This window comes from Trichosurus vulpecula, chromosome 1 (assembly GCF_011100635.1).
Source record: "Trichosurus vulpecula isolate mTriVul1 chromosome 1, mTriVul1.pri, whole genome shotgun sequence".
Classification (NCBI taxonomy): Eukaryota; Metazoa; Chordata; class Mammalia; order Diprotodontia; family Phalangeridae; genus Trichosurus; species Trichosurus vulpecula.
The window spans coordinates 8,599,484-8,605,483 of NC_050573.1; positions in this window are offsets into that span (position 1 = coordinate 8,599,484).

Here is a 6,000-nt window from a genome sequence, read left to right on the forward strand (position 1 = left end):
GATAGTCTCTGTTCTGTGTCCAAACTGACCTCCTATGTTCTGATGGACCTTCCAGCTCTGATATTCTATGCTTTGAAGTCCCAAAGAGGATGTGATAAGTATGTTCATGCTTTTGAAGGGCTGTGAAGTCATAACCCGGTTCTGCTTGGGCCTAGAGGGCAGAACCAGGAGCAATGGAGGTTGGGAGGGTGAAGGGTAGAGGAGGAAGCCCAAAGGGGTAGTTCACATTGGATGTCAGGATAAACTTCCCAACAGCCAGGGCTGCCCCAAAATATATGGGGCTAACTGGGGTGGATGTGGGTGAATTCCCTGTCACTGTAGGTCTTTGAGCCCGTTGACCGGGGATGTTGGAGAGAGGACTGTTATTCGGGATGGGGGTGGGGTTTGGACAAGCTACCTTCTGAAGTCAGCCCTGAGATTCTAAGATTCTATGATTTCTTTTTACTTTCTTTCCTCCTTGCCCCTTTTCCATCTCTCAAGGAAGCTTGCAGTAGGGTTCTCCACCTCAGCACCACCACGAGTGAGAACCCTGTGCAAATGGCTCTGTCTTCTCTTCTTAAAGCATCGCAGACGTCATTAAACGTCATCTGAATGACCAGAACTTAGGCTCCTATGATTGGTTCTGGAGTTAGCACCTCCCCTTAGCCACACCTTGGGCCCCACCTTGGTTACCAATCCACACCCACATAGGTTTTACACCTAATAGGGGTTTGGGCCCGGGGCTTAGCACCTAATAAGACTCAATGAAATACACTGAATTACTCAAAGGAAACAAAAGCCAAACTCTACAAGGGCACTTCCATGAACTAAGTGCTAAGAGCCCATTTTGCTTACCAACACACTCCTCTGAGTTTGCTTTGGAAGAAATGGTTTTTGGAAGCTTCTTGAGGGCAGGGACTGTCTTTTGCCTCTTTTTGTATCCCCAGCATTTAGTGCAGTGCCTGACACATAGTAGGCACCTAATAAATGTTGACTGTCTCTTCTTTTCCTCTTTTTCTTTCCCTCCTCTTCTTCTTCCTTCTCCTCTTCTTCTTCTTCTTCCTCCTCCTCCTCCTCCTTTTCTTTTTCCTCCTCCTCCTCTTCTTCCTCTCAATCCTGGCTGGCTCTCTCTCAGTTCTCATCCATTTTGAAAGCCAGGCTCTGCCTCTAGGCATGCGTGCCGGTCACCGGTCACCATCCTCTGCCTCCGGCTACCAATCCCGTCCAGCTCTGAGATTCTGTGATCTCAGGAGGCCCGGGTGGGGAGCCAGAATTCAGAAACCCAGCTCCTCAAGTTTGATTAGGTGGCCCTTTCACACCAGCCCCCAGCCCACGACCCGGGTGGCGATGCAGACTGGCTGGCTGGCCGCCCTCTCCCATGACCTTGGGCAGAAGGGGGAGTCCCAGAATGATGGGACCATCCAATTCACACCCCCCCCCCCCCCACCGTTTTACAGATGAGCACACTGAGCCCTGAGGAAGGGAAGTGACTTGCCCAAGGTCACAGCTGTTAGTGACAAAAGCAGGATTGGAACTATTAAACCTGAAAATTTGGTTGAAGGAAACAACAGAGCTAGGTGATAGAAAAATCCATGTTGTTTATTATTTTCCCTTAAAGCATAGCGGAGCTAGCTTACTTGTACATACAAGGAGTCAGAGCATAAACTCTGGCTGCCTGAACAAAGCAATGAGAAAACTTATATACGTTATTTTAGCAGAGCTAGCAAGCCTGTATTACCTCATTTTTATGACCCCCATGTATGTTTAACCATGATACAAGAAGAGGATTTTCCTTAATGGAATAGAGTTGTAAAGGATGTTGACAAAAGTCAGTTGAAACTACAGCCCAGCGTCTCTGTGTCTCATTACATTCCATAACATAGTATATACCTGTAGAATATTAAGCAAGGTAATCTCTCTTGGGGTTAGGGTAATGTCCTTAGGTCAGTCTGATCCGGCCTTGTTGACAGAGGTAAGGGTATTGCCTGAGCAAACTTTTAGAAAGAACAAAGAAGCCCAGGTCCTGGATCTTCATCCAGTTACTCATTAAATCAGGCTCTGGGTCTGGTTGAAATTAGAAAATGATATAAAATAGTATAATATTTTCCACATTTCCTCCTTTTGGTCAAAGGTAAGCTGAAAGCTTCACCTGAAGACCAATTAAGGTATGGAAAAACCTCTATTTTCCTCAGGAGTAAAGTTGTAAAAATCCTTATCTAGGTGGATTCAGGTTGTTTTTTTCTTTTTCTGTGTTTGGACGTCCCCAGAGATGCACAGTAATTATAAACTACTTGTAAACAAGCAGGGGGAGCAAGTTGCAAGGGGTATCAGTAGGGAGCACAATGGGGAAACTAGAGCACCTAAGTAAAATAAGCTAAGACACCAAAGGTACAAGTAAACAGTCTTGGGAACGCAACGGACTCAGGAAGAGAGTTGTCCTTCGTACAGGTTCTGGTCCAGAGTCTCTTGGGAAGGTTGCCTGCGTCTGATGCTGTCCCCTTCAGGCTCTTTGAAACCGGAGGGCAAGGTGTCCTATGGGCTCAGATGTCCACTCAGGAGCACAGGCAATCATCAGATATGATAGAAGGATCAAGGAGTCCATATCCACAAGTTGGCAGCTGTAGAAGTAGTCAGATCTGACAGGAGCTCCCAGAACACATTAGATAACCAAGAAAACTTAAACATGAACCATACAAAGTAATGCAATCATTATTAACAATGCTGAACATCATAAACTTCCTTGTAACCCCGTAACACAGTACATATAGCATCATAAACTTTTAGTCATGCCATGTCTCTTTGATGGCATTTACAAAATAATCCACAAACCATTCTTAACAAAACTAAAAATGTTTCTGATTTAATTCTAGCAATTAATTGCACAATTTGTATACAAAGTAACTTTAAATCCAAGTTACGTATTTCCAATGTCCATTTAAAGTAACAAATTTTTTTTTCAGATGCCTGATTGTAGTTATCTGGTTCCTAGATAGTAAAAGAGAGTTCTGCTTCTCTGGTTCAGATCTAGAAATCCTCAGACAGTTCTAACTTAATATAACTTAATCACTTAAATTTGGCTCTCCTTCTTTTAACTTCAGAGTATTTCAGTTCATATTATCATCTACTGTTTCTAACCTTACCTAAATTTTGTACCTGATATAAGAGTCCTTTAAAATATAAAGGTCCAACCATAAATTGAACTCATCTTCCTTTTAAAATCATCAGACAGATACCTTAATAAAGGAGATATAATTTCACTTGTACTATCTCATACAATTTTCTTGTACAAAAATCCACATTTAAGATCTTACTACCAAAACACACTAATTAACTTGAATTTCCATGACTGATAAACTTTGGAGCCAATCATACACATCTGTATATAATTCTTAGAGGAATCAATTTGGTCCTATTGCCTTTTCCTCTCAAAATTTGCTATCCTATTTAATTAGACATTTATCACATTACATCTTTGTCTTATTACTGTGTCTAATCATTTCCTCCTTTTGGAGGATGTTATCTCTATATCCTTCTGATCTTTATTTGGTCATGAACATAGGTTAAAATTGTAAGCTATTCATTCCTGTATCCTATTATAATAACTCAGAGATATTCCAATATTCACCTATTACCTAATAGATTTAGCATTGTGCTTACAAAACTTCCTGATAATATAAATTTGCTATGAAAGAAACGAGGGACAATTTCATATATCTTAACAGAAGGAAAGAACTTCCTTAGCTCTGTTTGATTCCATGCATGAGTCATATCTGTTAGCCAATCATATAGCCATTAGATGCTGAAAGCAGGGCTTAGGAGTAACCAGGTGGGGACTTTCCTTTTCAGAAAGGAAATAGCAGAATTGGGAAATAGAGTCAGGAAGATCCTACCTAGGTTGTGTCCAAGGTCGTCTTCAAGACTTTCTCCCAGGCATAGACATCCACCTTTAAAAATTCTCAGTCTGTAATGCCTGCCATTCCACTACTGGCTTCATGTGACCTATTCCTGTAATCAGAGCTTAAAACAATATTAAATTGTAGTCCCATAAAATCTTAAATAGCAAATAAATATCCTTCAGATAGGACTGTCCCAAATTTCATTGAGCTAATAATTAACCAATCAGGCTACATAACATTTCCATCTTCTAAAATACTTTCTCACACTCTCAACTTAACTTAAACCATTTGAAACTAGTATTCCCTTGGGACAGGAGAGGCTTAGCTAACTTCCATTTGTCCCTAAACTTTCTTATCTGCCTTTCCTATTTTCCCTCAACCTTAATTTACCTTTCCAAATCTTTCAAACTTTCAGTCTTCATTTCAGCCATAAGACAAACAACTCATAAGTTAGTACTTTTTACTGACATAACTGTGTATACTGGAATCCCATTCCAGCTTCTTAAACACACAAAAGAGGTTAATGACTGACCTCACAAGTTGATGGATTGTCCCTGTTAACTCATTCTGGAGGGAAAAAAGAACACTTTAGGAATTAAGTCTTTTACACATTGTTAAGCTCTAACTCTCGCTTAAAATCACAAAAACATTTTCCAAAATACTTCTAGAATTGTTTACCTAAACTGAAGATGTCTCTGATGTAGTCACAGTAATTAATTACACTATTTGTGTCAATACCTAATTGCTCTTATATCACTTCACAACATCCAAGAACTCTATCTCGCATAAATACAATACAACTTTAAAATCCCAGCCCTAGTCCATGGGATAATGATTCAACCCTACATCATAAAACTTCTCTTCCCTTTCTAATTATTTTCATTAACACTTTAGAAACCATATTATCTTTCATTTGACTATACAAGAGTACCAATATAACCAGTCATTTGATTAAAACAACAAGATTTTACATATTTGCATTTATCCAATTTCCCATTTTTTCAAAAAAAAAAACAACTTCTTTCACAATGGTAACGGATTCTGGCAGATAACTTCGCTTTTGTCACTACCTGCTTATTTCTGATTAAAGAGATCTGCCACATCATCTCCCCCTGAGGGAGGGTTCTTTCCCATCAGATGGCAAGCTTCACTAATAAGAACTGTATCCTTAAGACCCACATCCTCCTCGAAACCCAGTCTTATCCTCAAAACGCATCACTTTTGCTGACTTTAAAAAGCCAGGTTTTGTTTTTTTTTAGGCTTCTGACCCCTACTGTTCTTTCTTTCAGTAAAAACTCAAATCCCAGTAATTGTTGCCCCTCCCCTTTCCTTCCCTTCTGACAGGTGGGCTAAGGTGAATCTTCTTATCTAAACTAAGGGCAGGGAGGAGTAAGGAATTCAGACTGTCGTTTCCAACCTCCTTACTCAAAAAAGAACCTTGAATAAGACTTTGAATGGACGCTTCTATAGATAAGCATTAATTCTAATAATTCTAATTAGGTTCTCACCCAGAAACTCCAAGAACTCACAGTAGGTTTGAACTGCAACCAATTGGCTTACAGGTGGAAATTCAGCGGGCCTTCTAAAATTATACAAAAAGATTTTACAGAACATTTTCCAAAAGTACTTTCCTTAAAGCAAATTAATCCTTAAATGCTGGAATTCATTAACTGAGTTGGTACCAAATGTCCTCATTCTCAAATATTGCCCAGAATTCCTAGATATTACAAGTTCCTTAGTCAAAAAGTGTTATAATGTGGAGGACACTTAATTTCTATAAATTACATACCCAATTAATTATCACAATAACAAAGTTTACCAGGACTTTAAAAACTTTTTCCATAAGAATTCCTCTACACAGAAAACCACACAAGATTTATAAGAATTCATGACTAGATGGTTTCAAAAGTTCTTGTTTCAGTTAAAAACCTCGATTTCTTAATTAACTACAATTCTTAATCTAAAAACATCCAGATTATAAGAGGAATTATTTTAATCACTAGTGGTAACATTTTAATTTCTAAGGCCCAATACTCTTAGCATTGTAAAAGATTACCACATTTTTCAATATTGCTGATAGATCTGTTTGTCAAATTACACAATTTAGAAATGTAACAGTGCCCTA